The sequence below is a fragment of the Xenia sp. Carnegie-2017 genome, unplaced genomic scaffold, assembly GCF_021976095.1.
Source record: "Xenia sp. Carnegie-2017 unplaced genomic scaffold, XeniaSp_v1 HiC_scaffold_24, whole genome shotgun sequence".
Lineage (NCBI taxonomy): Eukaryota > Metazoa > Cnidaria > Anthozoa > Malacalcyonacea > Xeniidae > Xenia > Xenia sp. Carnegie-2017.
In genome coordinates, this window is record NW_025813487.1 from 6879845 (window position 1) to 6902286 (window position 22442).

Sequence of the window (22442 nt, forward strand, 5' to 3'; positions counted from 1 at the left end):
GCAATTCGTTTAAGCGACACAGGGAAACGACACGGGGAAGCAGGTGTTGATAATCATTGTTTTTGGTTGGAATTTTTAAGTACAGACACGTAGTTAATGACGTCATTTTATACTGACGACGAACTTCATCAAATGTTGAGCAAAATCGACACGAGTTCACGACGCACAGTCTCTGAGTGCAGTCGTGAGATGTCAATGTCGGTATCGGGGGAGTCTATCACGTGACATGTAACGTTCGTGGATCTGAACAAAGACGTAATAGTGTTGATGGCTGAATTTGATATTAAAACGGTTCTTACGGATGAATATAGTTGAAATTTTATTGATCCATATTGGGAAAATGTTCTTGTTTACGAGTTTCTGCTCTAAGCAAGCAAGTCTGCTTTTAGGATATTCAGTTTGTGGCCGGGAACGAACGAAAGGTTTGATGTAGCTAATATGTTCACATTTAAAGTTTGTACAGTGCATTTAAAAATATTTTTAATTTATTTAAAAGGTAATGACTAACTTAAAAACGTAAAATTTTGATAAAAAAAAAACATGGCGTGGATTTAACTCTTGTATTTATTTCGGAAGATTTTTATTTCTCTGAAGTCGTGATTTTTCCACATTCAACAATTTTTGCACAAAGATTTAACCATTGTGTCCTTTTAGATCTTGGGTAGTTTAAGGTGGATGGAATCTGTTATCAAAACGTTGGCGGCATAGGAGCATTTTTTTAAAACAAGTTCGTGTCTTACAAATACGGAAAATTGATCCCAAACCTTCAATTCCACCCACTTCCCTTCCATCTTTCTCTTTTTCATGACACTTTCAAACTTAGTTCTACTTAAGTTGCTTTTCTGGCCCATCATAAGTCACTTGCCTCTCCTTTTCATAAATGGCCGTTCAGCACCCCTAACAGACTAATACAAACCCTAACCTTTCATTTTATAGACGCAGGCAATGACTGAAATACGGCGTATTTGTTCAACGTGGAATTATTTATTATCAAAATTTGCAATGTGTGGTATGATGGCCGCCATATTTTTGGCAACAAACCGTATACTAATAAACTATAGTATTTTGAATGATTATAGCTCCTTAATGGTTTAGCCCGTCAAGATCACTCGTGAATGAGATTCGACAGACCGCTGAATTTAAAAAAGTTTGCTGTCTTTTACTGTTGTTTGATTCTTACTTAAAAAGCACTAAGCATTGAATCAAACTCTTTGTAAAGTTTGTGCACTGGACGGTAAAATTCTCCTTATTTGACTAGAAATTATTGGATACAAAAAATATCAAGTTGTTTTTCCCATAATATCTCTAACCTGTATGTACTTTCCTATTAATGACATTGGTATTATATTGGACGTGACGATATTTGAACCTTAATTAACTTACTTGAGTAAGTCTACATTTTACTATGGACTAATGATAAAAATGTTCTATTTATGTTCTAATTTACTCTGTCTATCCCACAACAGGAGCGTAGAAAACTCGTTGATGAGGAAGGGGGGAGGGTACAAATTTATGAATGCATGTCTTAATCTATTGAAAACAATGGATTTCAAAAAGAATTTAATTCTGCAGAACATTCATGTATGAATACGTTCTCCCCCAATTATTGAGTTTGCTAAACAATTGCATTTTGGATGTAATATTTATGATCATTGTAACAATTTCAATGGTTGTAAAAAGACAAATTGTATTTCGACATGCCATAACAAATTACAGTCATCAAAGTTCTAGAGGAGCCGACATAAAATCAAGATGACAATCCATATTCTGACTGCTGTCCTCAAAGAGATTGCTGACCTCAAGGTCTATTAATTCAAGTCCATTTAGTTCATCTTGATTTGTTTCCTGGAATAAATTGGCATCATCAACTTGATTTGATTCCTCTGTCAGAAATTATAGAAATTAGTAAAAAGGTTTTTTATTTGTTTGAAAATGTAGTCGAGAACGGTATGCAGTGAGAGACAGCCAACTCGTGAAAGTCATAGTGGAATACATCGTAAACAAGCTTAAAGAAAAATGACAGAATCAAGCACAACCAGACTTGTCAAATGGATCACTTAGGGCAGGCCCTATGAACTGTGAGTAGGCCTGTTCATAGAAAGTCGATGGGAGGAGGGGAGGGTTATTCACATATTTAGTTGCGCCCAACTGATTTCTTTTTAAAGCAATTTACTGAAAGTGCCAATGCAACGAAAATTTTGTAAGTTAAATTATGTTTGCAATGACTAGAACCTTTGAATTTACAGTGTACTTTCTAAAACTGTAAATGCATATTCTCGTGATTTTGATGTTTTTGTTATTTCTAATTTATTTAATGTCATGGTTAGTAGAGTCTTGAGAAAGTCAAATTGACTTTGGACCATCAATAACTGTAATAACGTAAATGATTTGAACCCGGACGTATCGCTACATGTTTCTAGATGTAGATCGTCATGGTTAGTAGAGTCCTGAGAAAGTCAACTTGACGTTAAAGGTGACTACTACTAAGGAAGTCAAAACATCAGTCAACATCAATAACTGTAATAACGTAAATAGTTTGAACCCGGACGTATCGTTACATGTTTCTAGATGTAGATCGTCATGATTAGTACAGTCCTGAAAAAGTCAACTTGACTTTAAAATTGACGATTGCTAAGGAAATCAAAACCTCAGTCAACATCAATAACTGTAATAACGTAAATCGTTTGAACCCGGACGTATCGTTACATGTTTCTAGATGTAGATCGCCATTATTAGTACAGTCCTGAGAAAGTCAACTTGAATTTAAAGATGACGACTGCTAAAAAAGTCTAAACGTCAGTCAACATCAATAACTGTAATAATGTAAATGGTTTGAACCTGGGCGTATCGTTACATGTTTCTAGATGTAGATCGTCATTGTTAGTAGAGTCTTGAGAAAGTCAACTTAACATTAAAAGTGACTACTGCTAAGGAAGTCAAAACGTCAGTCAACATCAATAACTGTAATAACGTAAATAGTTTGAGCCCAGACGTCTCCTTACATGTTTCTAAATGTAGATCGTCATGGTTAGTAGAGTCCTTAGAAATTCAACTTGATTTTAAGGTGACTACTACTAAGGAAGTCAAAACGTCAGTCAACATCAATAACTGTAATAACGGAAAAAGTTTGAACCCGGACGTATCGTTACATGTTTCTAGATGTAGATCGTCATGGTTAGTAGAGTCCTGAGAAAGTCAACTTGACTTTCAAGGTGACGACTGCTAAGGAAGTCAAAACGTCAGTCAACATCAATAACTGTATTAACGTAAATGGTTTGAACCTGGGCGTATCGTTACATGTTTCTAGATGTAGATCGTCATTGTTAGTAGAATCCTGAGAAAGTCAACTTAACTTTAAAGGTGACTACTGCTAAAGAAGTCAAAACGTCAGTCAACATCAATAACTGTAATAACGTAAATGGTTTGAACCCAGACGTATCGTTACATGTTTCTAGATGTAGATCGTCATGGTTAGTAGAGTCCTGAGAAAGTCAACTTGACTTTAAAGGTGACGACTGCTAAGGAAGTCAAAACGTCAGTCAACATCAATAACTGTAATAACGTAAATGGTTTGAACCTGGACGTATCGTTACATGTTTCTAGATGTAGATCGTCATTGTTAGTAGAGTCCTGAGAAAGTCAACTTGACTTTAAAGGTGACGACTGCTAAGGAAGTCAAAACGTCAGTCAACAACAACAAAAACAGTCCTTCTCATGACTCTACTAACCTGGACGATCTACATCTACAAACATGTGAAAATTTGACATTAGAAGTCAAACTACTTATTTCCACCAAAGGTTTTTGCAAACCTTGTACCTGATCGATTTAGCAACGTTCTCTCAACTGTGTTGTTTTTTCAATTTTCCCTAATCCTTTGGGTAACCATTACCTCCGTAGGATTTCTAGCTCTTCAACAGGACAGCATATTGATGTTTACTGTCTCGATTCAGAGACAAATCGTTCGTTCGTAGGGCCGTACTGCCACTGTAGGATTCCAATGGAATATGAATTTCAAGAATCGCTTGCAACTAAAAAATACGTCAAACATGTCAAATACATCGTAAATAGGAGTGGACAACAATTAATAAGAATTTATAAAATTTCAATATTCCCATTGAGGTGCCAGGTGTGAATCAAATTCTAAATATAAAGATAAGATCTCAACAGATCGTGTTTGAGAAAGCCATCGATATTTGATTTTTTCAGTATTTAGTATTTATTTAAAAAAGCAAGCGACGTTTCGTCTTGACTCAAGACATCTCAGATTAATTACATAGACTTACTACGATGCTCAAAAGTTTCTGTTTATTACTTTTACTTTGCTGTGTGCCCTATTATAGGAAGCAACTATCTAGAACTCCCTTTTTTCTCTTCAGATCTTAAAAACTCTTAAATTGATATTTGGAATAGTTGAGAGGGGGTGGTGGTGAGAATGCACGTCCCCTCAGCTCTTTTCATGGTAAATTTCCCCCCATTACTCACCCCCTCCCCCTTATATCTTGTGCAATCTTTCCTACATTTCCTTAAGATACTCAAAATCAGCTTTACACTGTAAGTACACATCCACACAAACCTCACACCTTAACTACCTAAGTAATTACATCTCATTTGAAGATGTGTTGAGTCCAGACGAAACGACAAACGTCACTTGCTTTGTTTTAATAAATATCAAAGAAATCGAACGCTTATGGTTATCTTTGAAACGACCTGTTGGACTCTAATCTTTAGGTTGATAATTTAATAAAAATTCTTTAATATTTCAAACATGTTACCTTGTTCAGTACATAAAACACTGTCTAATTCTTGTTGATCAACGTTATCAACGTCGTCGTCAGCGCTCATGATTAACTGTATAAAGGAGCATCCCCAGTTGCCAAATATCGCAGAGTGACTAAAAGTCTTTGATCTACACTTATTGGTTCTCGCATTTTCGTCTCTTTCTTTCAAATCATCGGGGCAATATACCCCAACAAGGTCTCAAAAGTGTCAGGTAGCATCCTGAAATATCTGAAAAACATTTCATGATCGTATAATCGCAAGTCTTTAACCAGCAAATTGTACTCTCCTTTCTCATTTCTTTCCTCGTACAGTTTACGCATCCAAAATCTTGGTCGTTTTCGCTTTGTTTTCATGGATCTTACTCTACATGCATGCAGCAAAATCAAATGCCTTCGAAGAAGTAAATAATGCATTAATGTTTGATTCACATCCGCCATTTTCTTAATTTCACATTGCAATTTGCAATCGTCTTTGACGATTTTGTTGACGATTTTATTTCCTACTGCGCATGTGGCGCAGCGAATTTTTAAGACGATCGTCATAAAAATCGTCTAGTGGAGATCCGCCCTAAATAAAAAAAAACGTCAAAATAGATGAATTGGTCAATTTTGACTTCAAATTATCGTTTAATTTCAATAAACATCGACTACAAATCATCAAGAGTTGCAACTACGTAATAAGTACAGTGCTTATAGCCATGCATTAAAGTCAATAACGAGCATAATTTCTGTTCAACGAGAATGATCATGACGAAGAGACTGCGAACTATACAATATCACATTTGCAAATGCGTCATTATGTCGTAATGAAACCCCATCATTCTTTGCGGACGCAGACGTGGTGCATAATAAAAGTGAAAGCCGTTAAGGAGAGTAGCCTTTTGTCATTTCTCAAATAAATATGTCGACTTATGACTCTAAGCAATAAAATAAAATGCAGTCTACTGCTGTCGACACCTTAAGAATAAAATTGAATTTCAACAGATAAATTTTCACAAACTCTTTCGCTTTTTGAAATAGAATTTGCCAATAATCATCTTGCATAGCGCGCTTTAGTTAATTTCACATCAAAACAATTGTAGAATCACATATATCAACTATTGTTACTTAAAAAACGAATATCAAAAATTCATCAAACATTGCAGTGATTAGTACAACGAAACATGTAACAATAAAGTCAAATTTGGGAAGTGTTATGTCCCAACATTTCTAGGAGCGAATGTTTATTAAATGATTTTTATCTTCTGTCGAAGACTCGAAGATATTTCGATCTTGTGATACAATTTATCAAACTTTTAGCAACATATAGATAGCGAATGTTCACGGAAATAATCTTAACAATCCGTGACAAACTGGAATTCGAATTCAGGAGTTCGTTCCCATGTACTTTACTTATGTCACTGAAATTCGAACAACAAATACTTAATACATGATATTTACCTTTTGATGAAAATGCTTTGCACAATTTTATCGAAATTTTCGTAAGGTGTCTTCTCCAATGAATACGATGACTAGAAAATGAAAGTATTGATCTCAGGAAGAATGTCATATGATCTCTGCGTGACTAGAAATACTATATGATTAAATATCATGTGTATAAACTCACGGTATTTAACTTAATTTCTTTCAGTATTTGACGAAAATTGGTCAATTTGATGAAAGAATTTTTGGTTTCACAAGAATTCTTCAACAATATACAGCATAAGACTTCGGTAGAGAAATTTTTTATTTCACAGTAAATGCTACACGCAAGAAAATACTGGAAATTAAAAGTGCTAATTTAATAGTAAATTGGTAAAGAAGTGACGAAAATAAAAGTGTAGATTTTAGAAGAGGTCTGGTAGTGCAGTCACCAAAGATATTAAAGAAAGTTGAAACATTTCCCAGAAAAACTCAGTTCATCTGTACTAAAGATTTGTTTCTCCAAAAATTGAGGGAGTTAAATGTTTCCGACAGGAATGTGCAATTTATTTTTAGGAGTTAAATCTAAAGTTTGCGCGCCCCACCCTGTACCCCTCCTCAGTAAATCTGTCCATGTTTTATAGTGGTTATCTCATTAATGGCAGGAGACATGGTAAAGCTGTAATGGAGAAAGTTCTTTTAAAATACTTTTGTTTTCTTGGATTACAGTAAATCACTCTACAAATATGAAATAAAGAGCAATTTTTCGTTGAAAGAAAACTTACATCGTCGATAGGGAAACAATTCTTATACTAATTCTTCCTAAGTTAAAATGGGAATAATAGTATATATCAATATATGAGTAATTATCTTACTTTTATTGCAAATTCGTAATAGTTAAATTTTAACGTTGCCAACAAATAGCGACACTCTTTTTTAAGCAACGTTTTTAAAGATGAAAGTTCAACGTACACCATGTCATGAAGAAATTTATATTGCATACGACTGAACGTAAGTTGTGATCTAAACATGTTTTTGCTCAATAACCACATACCCAGAACTACATACGTTGTCTGTGAATTTTAGATAGGTGTGCTAAATATACAATGAAAAATATTAGGTACATGAAAACTTTGCAAAGAACGTGAAATTAGCACGATAATTAATATCTCACTGTTGGTCATATATAAGTAGCTAACGGTTTAAGCTTGTACATAGCTACATGGTATCTCTTGCAATTGTTGGCAGTATTGAGCACATGCTCTGTTCTACAGAGAAAAAATCCCAGTCTGCCTTCAAGACATCTATCAACAGGCTTTGTTGATTTTTTAGAACTCATTTCTTTAGAAAATGTCAAACTTTCGCCGCTCGTAAGTTTGTACATTATAAATTTCTTACAAATTTGTTATTTTTACATAACATCTTCAAAATATTCACTGCCTTTGCTATAAGATTCAGCAGTCTTTAGTTCATTGCTTTCATTTCAAAATTTCATTTTAAAGAAATTTCGTCTTAAAGAGTTTCAAGCAAGAGAATCTAATGCTAAAGTACAATTGTTATACATGTGAAAGGCAATGAAAATGTAATTTCTCAAGACATTGATAATGTGACAAATATTGTATTCATTTTATTTACTAGTTAGAGCAATAATTAGAAATTAGGAAAAATAATGTGTAGTTTTGACAAACCATAGAGGAAGATGTGGTACTGGAATTTTTTTTGGCCAGTCTTTCTTAAGTGAATTATCTTATATGAAATTTTTTTTATTACTTTGTGGGTCCCTCGGTTTATAGTAATATAGTTGTTTTATGTAAAGGACTTAGGAACTGAAACACTTTTCTCTACAACTGAACGATCTTGATGCATAACAATTTAAATATGAATGAATTATGTAAGATAGCGACTTGTTTGAAAACATCTGTTTGGAGCATACATTTTTCATACAGTGGTTATTTTTGGCAATCATGTGGTAATGTCCCAAAAATTCAAAATATAAAAACTATTTAAGTGACCTATACTGAACAGTCCACCTATATTAAGTAGACATGGTCACCTTTTCCAAGATTCAATTTTAATTTTTCATTGTTCAAAATTGTATTAAATGGTCGGGTGAATTAAAAACCCACTACATATAACAATTTGCCATTTAAAATAAAGGACAACTTTTTCATTATAAACATCAATTTACATTAAGTCAACTTCAGTAGACTGAAAAGTCGAAATATGTTTATAATAAAAAATTTTGTCGTTTATTTTAAATCCATAATTAATCTGGTGCTTTTGAGATCATACATTCATACATATAACAATTTATAAAACCAACACATACAGTGTTTTGTGAAGAAGCAAAAAATGCCATGTTCCAACAGATATTTCAGAATGCAAGATTAGTAAGAGATGTTGTGTGACTGGTAACTTTATATTAAGTCTCAAAGTATTTCAAAGTTTTGAAAAATATAATTGTATTGGGCATTAATTTGATTAAATCCAAACTGAGGTTGTTGCTTTTGTTTAAATATTTTGCTACCATTATATTCAAAGATGTGTTTTCTCATTAAAAACATAAACGAATGCAGCGTTGATAAACTAAAATTTAAAATAAAATGAATAAAAAAAACCAAATGTGATGCCTTTTAGGTCCTTCTCAACTAAACCCCAATAACAATGACAATATTCTACAGCATAATTCATAAAATGTTCAAAATTACTGTTTCATTTATGCCCAAATTATAAAATAAAATGCACTCGCCAGATAATTTTGTTCAAAATCTATATTATAAATCATTAAAAAACTTTACTTACCACTGTACGTTTTACAGACATTAATGACGATGTGTTTACGGAATCATGAAGCATGCGACGTTTGAAAATTGCATCGCTCGCGCGCACATTCTGACGATTTCTGTTCTCTTTCATTTCATAAATTTCATACACACATATATTTTTTCATAGCTCATACAACCAAACAACCACATAAACGATGACAAAAACACAAGATTAATGAAGAAAAGTTAAATGACGTTTTTATACGACTACTTCCGCTTGCATAGGCACCAAGACTATTGCTTTGTAATAGGAGGAGGGAGGGAGGAGAAATGTTGCAAATGTTTTGGTCTGATGATATTCTTTATCAGTTGATTTTGCATGTGAAAGAGAGAAATTTTTCGATGTGTATTTTCTGCTAATAACTCATACAATACAGATCCTATAACAAAGAAAAGGTATAGTCATTTTTTAACCTCATGGTTTGCCACAGACCACAGGTACTAGGGCTTTTTTATTTGAAAGTTGGTGCTGCAGTTGATAAAATTAATAGAAAAGATTTGTTTAGTTTGCAACACGCTCTCCATTAATTTATCTCATTTCCTCATTCTTCTTATAACTTATCCAAATTTATATCTCTCATTGTTACTGTATCATATTGCTTTTATAAACCCTGTATTTATTTATTTATTCACTCATACTGAAGATGGCATCATGAGATGTCGAAACATGTCTATTTTCAAAAAATTAGTCGTCTATATTAAATGCCAAACAAAGCAACTGACATCATAGTCTGAAAATTCACTATAGCGGTGATTGAAATTGTTGATCGTGTTGCTTTTATCTTGGACATACCATGCAAAATGATTCAGCTTAAAGCACTTCGTGCATTTTTTCCATAAGTCTTGCATTTCCCTCGCTTGTGAGTGTAAGAATAAAATTTACATTCTTTTTGTAGGGATTTATCATAACTGAATGATTCTCTGCCAATGTTCTTTTTTGTTTCTCGTGAATTTTCTCTTCTGTATACTGTCAATATATTCTTTGCCTTTTAATTTCCGTTTGAAGTTCCTTCATATGCCTCTTCGTTTTCTCAGCAACATGTCCAATTGTACAGTTTGATGTAGTGTTCATTCTTGTTCTCTAAGAAGAAGTTCACGAAGACGGTTATCATTAAGTCCACTTATTATAATGTCACAGATGAGATCATCTCGAAGTATTTTAAACTTGCATTCTGCACTACGCTCCTTCATACTAAAGTTTGATTACGACATAGGCATTTGCTATCTGTTATAAATATGACTGCGTTAACTATTTAAGGTATAGTAGTAGTATATGAAATGTTACATATCAACTTCCAGAAACTACATCAGCTGTCCTACTTAGTTTCGGTTGGGTATACTTAGACAACATGCTGGAAAACGTGGAGATCCAATTGATTTTCCACTTGTAAATGTCATAAAAACTTTTTCCATCTTAAAAACCGACATGGAATAATTTTTGCAAATGTATATGTCTATATGTATATATATGTTAGAGCTCACAGCAAAGTAACCAAATAAAATGACAAAGTACAATCAACATGTTCGACTGTTGTGTAATTGACATACATGATAAGCAAAACACAAAACAACAACATTGGTTTACTGTGAAGTACCTTCATTGATAACCTAGTTGGTTACAACTAATATAACACCCAAGAAAAAAATTAATGCGACAGTTGAAAATTAAATGTGGTGAGTAAGATTTGTTGATTTTTATGGCTTGCCAAAAAAACATTTTAGCAACACTATAAAAAAACATAAGTTATTGTACACTCAGACTTTAGAGGAGCCTTTAAAAAACTGCCACAGGCAGACCCGAGAAGCTCACCTTCATTAACGCTCCAAAAACACACGAAAAAGCATAGGGTATTAGATATAAAAACCGAACAGGGCCACCTCCCACAGAATGGATTAAAATTGGGATCATCATCATCAAAGTTCTGCAACGCGATCCACATCACACCAAAGTTTACAGATTTAAAGAATCCCTAGAGGAGCAGAAATGTTTTCACTATTTAACATCAGTTGAAGAACAAACACAGGGAGGAAGGATTGAGCATATTCATACTGCCCTTAGTTAATAAGGAGCGTGCACTCAAAATTTATTGTTTTCTATCTTGTGTATAAAAACAAAATCTTTACACTGTTTTTGTTGGAAACATTTGATAAAGATTCATATTTCGTAAAAAAGGCTCAGTCCTATCTAGAAAAATGCCAAAAATTCGATGTCGATAAAAATAAGATCACTTTCTTCTTTATAGCACGTCTTTTGGTTTAACTGCCGATAGTGATAAATATGAAATAATTTATAGCAGCATTTTAGGTCAGAGATCACTGGAGTCACATAATTCAAACACACACAGAACACGCAATAATTTTTCAACAAAACAATTTCTTTACTACATTCTATATTACAGTGCAAAATTAATAAAAGTCATGCAAGTACTTCTTAATAAAATCACCTAAAGTTATTTCATTATATGTTTTTGCAAAATTTTTCACACACATATCAACTGCATGTTTTTGTCCAACAAAATGAACAATTCATTTCCTTCAAATGGACAGTAATATCACATACACATAGTTCCATATCACAATAAATCATTGACTAGTAATGTAAATAGCCCACTCGTGTTAGTCGTGCTATGCAAATTTTTGAGCATCATCATCATTCATTTCTTTAGAATACGTTAATTTTCAATTTTTAAATTTGCAAAACAAAACTTAATGAGTGAACTGGCTTCACTACATTTATTGAAGACACATATAAAAGCCATTGAAAATTTTGAAAATAACCAATTGAAACATCCTTAAAAAACTTAACTTCCTGAGAAAAACGTTCAAAGTGTCGTATAATTCTCATCGTTGTAGATTGACGTCACATTTACATATTAATGTTGATGTAGTCTAGACATATTATTTATATGAAACAAAGTAGACATGAAACTGTCACTCCAGGTTGAGGCATCGACAAAAATACTGAACGATAGCCCATTGGCTACAAAATCTTTGTAATCATGCGACATTCTTTTATTCTCTCTCACAAATGTTCAGTCACTTTAATTGTTTACAGTTTTTCAAGAACATTTGAAATTCCCTTGAAAACGGTTGTGTGGATGACCATTTTTTCACGTTCAGGTTTTAAAAGTGTTGTCAACAAAGTCAATAACCAATATCACAGTAAAATTACAAAGCCTTTGTCTTCCAGTTCTGCTCGCAGATGAAACTTTATGGTTTGAGAAAAATAGAAAACTATGCCACCAAGTGCTTTAGTAGATAAATTAGTCATTTCTTTAGTTTGAATTTAGACAGTGCAAATTTTCAATATGCTATAAATTAATAAATATCAAATCTCGTTGGACATCCATTTCCAGTATGCTCACTGATCTTTGAGTGAATAATGTTCTCTTAATTGTTTAACACTTTTTAATACAAATACACTTTAATTAAGTTCACGTGCTTCGCTTGTCCAACAATACTAAGTTCTCTTTTGTCGCAGCCCATAAATAATACGATTGATTCACAAAGCACATGTGTTCACAGAGCAAAAATTCTTGATTTAAAATTTCTCAGTAAAAGTCATAGATGTGTCCCCGAACATCCTTTCACATACAGCACTGTAGCTTTTGTTCTTTCTTTATATTTGCAAAACTCTTTAAAGCTTTTGTTAACTTTTCTCGTTCGTACAATAACACATAGTTTGGAGTGTGTTTGAATCAATCAACACTTGTTTAACACAAAATTGAATGTCCATTATGAAGTCGATTTCTATTGTACATTTTACTTCTTCACATGTTTCTTCACATTTAGTGGTGCACGTGGTTTGGTTTTCTATGTAACTGCTTTAACACTTCTCGTTTAAATTTACTCGAGCATTCATACTAGTGAATGTATAGTAGTAAGACAGTGTAAAGTACAGAATGAATAATAGAGTGAATTTAAAATTATTTGGACTGTAATGTCATAGATAAGAGCCTCCTTAACTATAAATTTTAACAATACAAATAACTTGCCAAACAGCATATACATGAGCTTTGCTTTCAAAAATGTTCTACCTTCTTCAAAATAAATCCAGTCAAGATCTTTACGAACCACAATACACTGCACTTCCTATGCTTATTGTTAAAATTTATAATTAATTGACCCTCTCAATTGTGCAAGAATTGAATACGTTCGTGCTGACCTTTGACAAGCTTAACCCAAAAACCTTATAACAGTAATCGAACGAAATACCAATATTTTAATAATTTATACAACATATTCTTCGACATATTCTCCTGCAAACATTTAGAGCAATTCGGGCAAAGAGTTTTTTGAAGAATATATCGAAGTTTATTTTGTTGAACTGCAATGGAGTAAGTCTTTTAATGCCTTTTTTTGTTTGTTAACAATTCTTGACTGAGACTAAAGAGAACAGTTATATCACTTTTTGAAACAAAACACACTGTGTCAAAGATTTTAATCAATTGTTTCGCTGTTTGCCAATTTTCAAACAAAAAAAAATGACAACAACGTTAACAAACGTCTCTTTTGACTAACATCATTATGTCTTCCTCACCTTATTGTCTAAGTATGTCCTCAACTAATTCCCAAGGAAGAAGTTCTTTAGCAACTGCTAATGTATTTAAAAGTGACTGAAATTTTTCTTTACTGATTTGAAATGAATCTAATTCGTCACTTATTCGTTTTATGGAAATTTCGTAATATTCATTGATATCCATTAAAGTAAAACTGTTCAAACGTTAAAAATCTCTGACATCGATTTTTCATTTAATGTTAAAAACGTGTCTTTAAATATCTTTTCGTGTGCAACATTGTCGTTTGTTTTCTTTCTCTCTATATTGCAAAACTTTCTATAACATTTGTTAACTTTTCCTGTTCGTACAGTAACACATGGTTTTATTCTTTTTCTTATGGAGGTTACGATTTAACTTTTAACAATCAGTGACAAAGACAGCCAAATTTTTAATTTTGCTAGAAAACTATACGGCAAAGGTGCCATTGCTTTATTATAAATTTACATTTCTCAAATGCATGAAGACGCAAATATTCATGTAACAAAAGTGACAATTGAGCTGTCTTTGTCTCAGTTAATAACTTAGTAACATCGATGATTTGTAAATCAAAACGCAATAATTAAAATGTATCAAAAAATGCTTTTAGTGGAAGATAGAATTGATTAAATTACTAACAACTTGCTTTAAGTGTAAAATAGTAACAAAAAACGTGCCACGTGAAGTATTAAAACCATTCTGCACCAAATAAATTTGCAAGAAAATTATGATTACATGACGTTTTAACAAAACATAATATTAGGTGCAATAACAAACACTAGTTTGCCTTTTCTATTTTTGTGTGAAAAGATAAAAGTCAATAAAATAATTTCGTTGTACAAGGAAATTTTTTGTCTGACACGAAAGTCCTTTTTGCTGTTGGTTTGCTTCATTATTGTTTTTCAATTGCCATCTTTAATTGATGAAGTTAAGTTTTCCTGCATGATTTCCAAAATTGTTGACATTGATGAAGATGACTACGGCTAAGGTTGTCGAAACGTCAGTCAACAACAAGAAAAATAGTCCATCTCAGGACTCTACTAACCTGGACGATCTACATCTACAAACATATAACAATACTCCCGAGTTCAAACCTTTTACTTTATTGTTGACATTATCGTCGAACTGCAGTCTCTTTACAGAAAAATCAAAGTTAGACAAAGGTCATTTTATAAAACCATAAGCAAACGGACTTAATTGAAATGTCAACAATGTTGGAGATCATGCATAAGAACTGAATGAAATTTTCTTTAAGATAATGTAGTTGACATGTCATGATCAAACATGGGAAGAAATTTTCCCTACAGATTAAGAAGCGAATGGAATGGAGGGCGTCAGGTAGAACAACCTGCCAATACTTAATATGTAGATTTTTAGATTTCAAGGACGTTTCAACAGCTTTCCATACAATACCGTTATGTCTTTCAACCTGACCATTTCCTGCAAGGATGTAGCTTGTTGATTGACTAGTGTCGATCCATTTCCTCTTAGGAATGCATGCAGCTTATGGCTCATGAACGATGTACCACGGTCTGAATGAACAAATGCTGGCATGCCGAACAGGGAGAATAGTGAAGTTAAGAACTTTATTACTGTAGACGTTGATATATCTGAGCATGGAAACACGAATAGGAACCTGGAGTATTCATCATCTATGTTCAGGAAAAACTTGTTTCTGTTATTGCTTGGCAATGGACCCTTGAAATCGATATTGATTCTTTCGAAGGGTTGAGTCGCTTTAATAAGTGGGACTTCCTCTGGCTTGTGATATCGAGGCTTAGATTCAGCGTACATTTAACATTGGTTTGTGACATGCTTTACCTCATCCAATGAATAAGGTAAGTTCTTGCCACGAACAAAGTGGTTAAGCCTGGTAAGGGTGGCAGAGTGCATCGTGGAAGTTATACAGGGAACCTTGAGGTGCAGAAGCACAGGTCGCTCTGAATAGTTCATTAGGGAGTACATTCTCCTTTCTTTGGCGGTATACAACGTCAAAGCTGTAACATGCTAGTTCAAGCCTCCAACGCATGATTTTGTCGTTCTTTATTTTACCTCGGTTGCGTTGATTAAACATGTATGATACAGACTTTTGGGTGGTTCTCAGAATGAAGTGTCGCCCTGTCAGGAAATGTCTCCAATGCCTGATGGCCTCAATGATAGCTTGTGCTTCTTTTTCTATGACAGCATTCTTCAGTTCGCTCCCTTGTAGTGAGCGAGAGAAGAAAGCGACAGGCCTGCCCTCTTGGCTGAGTGTGGCTGCTAGTGCTACATCAGATGCATCAGTTTCGACTTCAAATGGTATAGTTTTATCAATAGCATTAACAAAGGCTCTTTCTAAAGTTTTCTTCAAGTTGTCAAATGTATTGACAGCTTCAGGTGACAGAGGGAATGACTTTGAGCTTGTTAGTAGCTTAATGCGGTTGGAGAACTCTTGGATCCACTGAGAGTAGTAAGAGAACAGACCAAGGCACCTTTGAGTCGTTGTAACAGATGCTCTTCCTCTTTGCTGCAGTAAAAAACTTCTCAAGGTTTGTATCATGTTCTTTTTGGTCTTTACCGCAGATAGTGATGTTATCCAAGTATGGAAATACTGCGTTGAGACTGTTCTGTTCAACAAACTTTACCATCTCACGTTGAAAACAGGCAATCCCATTTGTCAAACCAAATGGGAGAAGTGTAAACTGATAGAGATTGTTGCGTGCTTCGAAGGCTGTGTTTTGCTTATCTTCCACTTTGAGGGAACCTGATGGTACGCACTTTGTAGATCAATTGTGCTGAAGACTCGATACTGTGCAATGTCATTTACCAAGTCATTTATCCTTGGTAGCGGGAAGACGTCTAGTTGTGTGAAGCGATTAATAGTTTGGGAGTAGTCGATAGCAAGTCTCTTTTTGTGATTATCATCCTTGGCCACAACGACTTGTGCTCTCCAAGGGGAGTTGCTTGGTTCTATGATCTCTTCTTTTAGCAGCCTTTCAACCTCTCCATCAATGAACTTTAAATCATCCTTACTGCAGCATCCTTACAATTGACATATGAATGATTCGTTTCATTACAGTAGACACATCGTCTTTGTTTAACTTTGTGTTGGCGCTTCTGTAATGCACTAAAGAGGGGATGTCTCCACATGATGTGGCAATCCACGGGATTTCTCTCCCTCCATTTCCTAAGTGCAAAGGTAAGTTGGATAATATCCCTATGCTTCCAATCATCCTCCATGCACACTAAATTGCACCAAATTCCCTCAAATTTATCAAGGCACATACGAGCATACCAGTTAACTTCTTTTATTTTCCCATTGTCTCAAGTGATTGAACGATAAACAAAAGTTTATCATAAAATGCGTGGATCTTACCGCAGTGTGTTCCCTGAAATTGGAAACGACGTAATGATTTTGGAGGAACAAACCTCAAAAACAGTTTAAAATCAATGATGTTACATGAAGATATTTATATATCTAATAGCATGGTTTAGAGTGCAATTTGGAAAAAACATGCACGAGTGAGTTTTTCAAAGACTATCAAAACTGCACACGTCCGAAGGACGAGCATTAGTTTGCATTATCCGAATTCAATTTCTGCTCCGCACGTCTCTTGGTACTATTTTAAAAAAAATTAAAATTTACATGGAAGTCTTTTCAACTTTTCCCTTTGTTGTAGGTGTAGTAATCTCGGGTCACCATTTCTACAATTCATATAGCAAGGTGTGAAGTACACGTGCCGCAAAATTTCTCCTTCTTTCTTCAACAAGTCGTCGAATGAGGCAGGTCTAGTTGGTAATAGTTGCACTGATTACCAATTAAATCAAATCACAAAAAATTCTAGTTCTATATACAAAACTGTATAGCACAATCAATAATTGGTGAGTCCTATTCATATATGCAAGTTCTAATTTCTAGAGAGACAGATTTTCTGAGGGTTTACAGGGGAGTGCTCCACAAAGAAACATTCAAACTTCCTCAATTTTTAGCAAAAGAAATCAATAGTACAGTTGAACGAGTTTTGCGATAGGTAATGATTCAACTTTGTACACAACCTTCAATGGCTGCATCACCAGACAGCCATAAAATCCAGATCCTTACTTTGTCTTACGTCACTTCCTTACCAGCGCAACCCCCTAAATTTTTTTAAAGATTGAGTATCAGGGTCATGCTTTGCGCGCTCCGTTGGCCATTTAAGGCAACCCCAAAATGGCGGCTGTAATATGCTTGATTTGAGACATAAGTACAGCGTATAAATACGGCACGAATATCGTAGCAGCAGTCAAACCATCAATCATAAATGCTTCCTATAAATAAATATGATGACATAAGTCAATAAACGAAACAAAGCCTGTACTGAATACGCATCGGATTGCTTAAGTGGACGAAAGTTCACGTATGAAAACATAAACATTATTTAGCCCGCAAAGCATGATCCTGATACTCATTCTTTAAACGAACCCAGTAAAAAAATATGAAAATCCATTCATGGTTGTATTGCGCGAATTCACTTTTGAGGTAGGTTTTTGTAAATCGTTACTTGAAAATTTATTATGAATTGGAAAGTTTAAGTGTTCCAGGTAGCTATACTAAAAAAATACACTTCTATGTTTACTAAATTTTGACTTTACCGATTTCCAAATCAAGTTTTTTCGTAAAGTTTGAATTTCTTTTTTATTTGAAGAAAGCGACAGATTTAGTGGTAAATTTACTGAGAGAAAAGCTGAACGGGTCAGGAGGAGCTATAACGATTGACAAAAACGGAAATTTTGTTAAGGCCTTTTCTACTCATCTAATGTCTTGGGCTAGCATCAAAGAAGATCAGTTGAAGGCTGGATTTGAGAAAGATGAAAAAGAAAAAGCGAAATTGCTGTAGAACGAAAGGGTTTGAAGTAACTAAAAAATTACCATTACTATATGTTTTAGGGTCATATTTCTTTAATGTATATATATACGTATCTTCACAATTATGCACATGTTAACTCTACTACAAGTAGGAAACATCACATTTTCCTTCATTGTTTTAAAAACTTTAACTTTTTTACTGAAAAATATAATCTTATCTATTCTTCAAGATTGTAGTATTTCTTAATGTGAGAAAATTGACAAGATTCTACGTTTATACGGTGTAGTTGATGCTGATGATATGATGATGTGAGTTATTCTTCATATTTTATTATACATTATACGTTGTGTTTCTGAAAAAGTGACTCCAAAGTGACATATTAACCTATGGTGATAATTTCGATCACAATGTTAATCCTATTGATGCATTCCTGTGCATGTTTTAATGCTGTCTTAAATTCCTTGGAGCAAAAAACAACTTTTGTGCTTTCAACGAAGATATGTATTATAGCGAAGCAAATATCTGGCAAGAATTTGTGCAAATTATCAAAGTACGCAAGAAGTCTTTATGACGATCTTCTTTTTCATTCGCCATTTGTTTTTAAAAATATGGTTTTTTCCTGAAGCCAAGTTATTATAGGACAACAGGGAAATTACAGCAACGAGGAACATGTACATTGTAAAGTAAAAAAAGAAAAGCGTCTATTGGAGAATGTGCGCAAAACACGAGTGCGTAATTGATATACCACCCTGGGCGCTTTGCGCTGTATAACATCCTTGGTTCCTTACTTACGTCCAGTAGCATACACGCCCATGACACAAGAAAAATTAACTAAGCTTTAAACATAAGGAGGAAATGAGAAAGAGATTGTCGATATTTAGCAAAACTCTCATGGCAATTTTAGACAAAGTAGAAAACCAAACACTTCTGGGAATCATCATTCTTTTGACTCAAACACTAATGAACACTTCTCTATTGTTTATGCTTTCACGTATTGCGTTTATATTATATTTACTTTCGATATACAATCAATTTTTTGCACAACTATAATCAAATAATTTCTTCGGGAAAACGTCTTCCATCGTATAAGTTAATCAACGACTTTTATAGAGCCTCGACTGTAATTGATATACCACCCTGGGCGCTTAACACTGTATAACAGCCTTGGTTCCTTACTTACGTCCAGTAGCATACACGCCCATGACACGAGAAAAATTAACTGAGCTTTAAACATACGGGGGAAATGGGAAAGACGTTGTCGATATTTAGCAAAACTCTCATGGCAAATTTAAGAATCTTCAAATTTGTTACATTTTATATAAACTCAATCTTATATCTGTATATCAAATGCTAACTGCCAACGGCTAACCCATAATGAAATTAATCGAAATTTGAAAGGAAGGCGCTTCTCCTTGACACCCAATCATTCCACGATGAGAAAATCTTATAGAAACTACAGAAATTACATGACGCCAATACTTAATAATGAATTCAAGCATATTTTGACTTAAAAAATGACTTCGGAATATTTTGAAGGTTTGGAAAAAGTCAAAAACCCTGATCCTCTGGCTGGAATAATGGCGACTACTATGCGCGGCACGACATGGGCCAGGACAAAAACAATAAAGGTTCTGACACGAGTGACTCTTCTGTATATTCTTATTCTTTGGTAAAGTGCTATAGTCGAAAACCCGTATAAGAGTTTGTATTCTCTTCATTTACCAGAAGTAATCTCTACTATTTTGGGGCAAAATGACCATGACGAACAACATGGCAAATGTGCCATTTCCTCAAACCTGTACGAAAGTCCTGAAATCAGGACTAACAAAACACTTTCAATTAATTATATACACAATAAAAAAAATCACGTGGTGTTCAGGAGGCTTATCAAAAAATATAAATGTTACTTCTCCTTTAAGATTGAAGTGTTTTTGTGATATCTTTTAATTTCAATCTAAGGCCTGTTTCAAACGTCGCAGTTTACATGCACCGAACGCATTAAAGACAAAAGAAAATGAGATGAGTTTCCTCATTATATTTTGTTTTAAATGCGTTCGGTTCATCTAAAGTTCGACGTTTGAGCTAGGCCTAAGTAACATCAAACACTTTTAAGTTCTACATACGTTCTTTTGTTGTTTTCTCACAACTTTCATCCTTAATTATAGCTCCTGTCAACATGTCCGATTCTTATTAATCATAGTTACATACAAAACTATTAAGTCATTGGTATTAAAGTATCTGTTTCCTAAAACTTTAATGTAAGAAAATTGACTTGAAAAAGATGTAATTGTAGCTGATGATCTCACCTTGTGAACCATTCTTTACGTACATATACACATTACACGGGGAGTTCCCAAAAATAAACAAATACAGGATGTACCAAAAAAGAGTATTCAAAAATTCAACTTTTTCCGAAAGTTTAATTCGTTATAACCATGTCCCACTGATGCATCTTTCTGAACTAAATTATAGGAGACTAATGATGTGCATGAAAGTCGTTTGATTTAGATTTGGAATCCTGCAAACCATTCAAATTGGCAAATCAACTTTCGAATTATGTCTATTTATACAATTAGTTGTATTGTTATGTAGGAGCTGTGTATAGTAATTGTGATTGGTTTATTGGTAGTCACATGACTTGAAATAAATGCACGACGGATTCCTGCAAGGAAAACAAGTGAAAAAATGTTGCCCGCTCATTTTAATATCATAGCGAATAAAACAGCCACCAAACCTAAAACTGAAATAACGTTTCTCGAGCTTATTAAGCGACGAAAACCAACTATTAATAAAAAAGAATTGAGAAAAAACTCGGAAGTCAACCTAAAATGCTGTGGTCAATCATAGCATTTTGCAACGAAATTTTGCAGGCCAACTCCCCCGCCGAAAAAAATTGATTTTATTGAAGAGTTGTCAAAATTTATGATTTTTTTCCCTATATAACAAAACACTTAATGTACTCTCACTCGGGAAATAGTGAGCCTAATTTCCCGAGAGTCCCAACATAGGTTTGGTGTGGTAGAAAAATGTGAAAATTATTTAAGACACTACATATAGATGAACAAACATATATTGTAACAATTTTGTAGAATACAACGATTATTTCTTCACTAACATACAAATATAATAAAATTATATTAATATGCGTTAAAAAACAAAGTTCAACAAAACGCTGCGCAAAAAGAAAGTTTCTCTCTAAATAATTTTTTATAAGTGCTTAACGAATGAATCCCAGGCAGTGTTAAAAAAGGTAACTGCATTTGTTCTGTTTTGATAAAATGTGGTTACTTTTCAACTTCCTTTACAAGATGACAGTTATTAACAAACAATGTTGCTGAATGTGAGTGAAAGTTGTTATACAACTATTGAATGTTAATTTTAAAAATCGGTATTTTTGAATTCAAGATACGACACCTTTTCTAAAGCACCAGTAATCTTCACATGGCAGTTGGCAAATTACTATTAGTCTAAAAAATGGTGTTGAGCAATGTGGGATTCATTTATTTAGCGTTTAAAATTTAAAAATCAAAAGAAAAATCTAGAAACGTAAAGAAAAAGTGCAGTAATGAAAAGTCTGCATACAGTCAAGCTAGTCGTAAACGGACATCCTTGAGACCACGACCTAATGTCTGCTTACGGTAGATGACCGTTTATGAGTTGTTATAAAAGATATCTATTCACTATACGTAGATATGTACACAATAATATAAAATAAATTTAATGATCTAAAATTGTTCACTACATAAAAAAAACACAGTGGATTGAGAAATATGACATCTTAAAAAAGAAAGACGTAGAAATTCTTCACGAATTTTCGTTCTCATAACTTGATGTAGTTCTTACATGTTGAAGTTACTTTTGTTGTGAATGATTTGTTGACCATTTATATCAACTAAGATGATCACTTTTATTCTACATTTATTCATAGTTGACGTTTGCTTTGAATTTTCATAACATGATGCTGTTAAAATCTTAATTCATTTCACAAATGTTATAGTATCATTCAAGTACATATATATTTCCGAGCATGCGCAAAGGCGATCAAGTGCCACAATGACAGTGTGTTTTTATCAATA

At 33.7% G+C, this 22442-nt stretch overlaps 1 protein-coding gene across 2 annotated transcripts in view; it reads right to left on the reverse strand.

The window, feature by feature from the left end:
* Positions 1 to 1261: 1261 nt before the first annotated feature.
* Positions 1262 to 22442, reverse strand: part of LOC124451455 — a 100159-nt gene continuing 78978 nt past the window's right edge. The window contains exons 1-5 of one of the 2 annotated variants that reach the window (XR_006950469.1): positions 8983 to 9176; positions 6220 to 6290; positions 4774 to 5347; positions 3939 to 4029; positions 1262 to 2005 (exon numbers count right to left, since the gene is read on the reverse strand). The gene's annotated coding sequence lies outside the window, so the exon portion shown is untranslated. Of the gene's footprint in view, positions 2006 to 3890; positions 4030 to 4773; positions 5348 to 6219; positions 6291 to 8982 lie in introns of those variants that run through there. The other variant, XR_006950468.1, reaches the window with a different exon arrangement.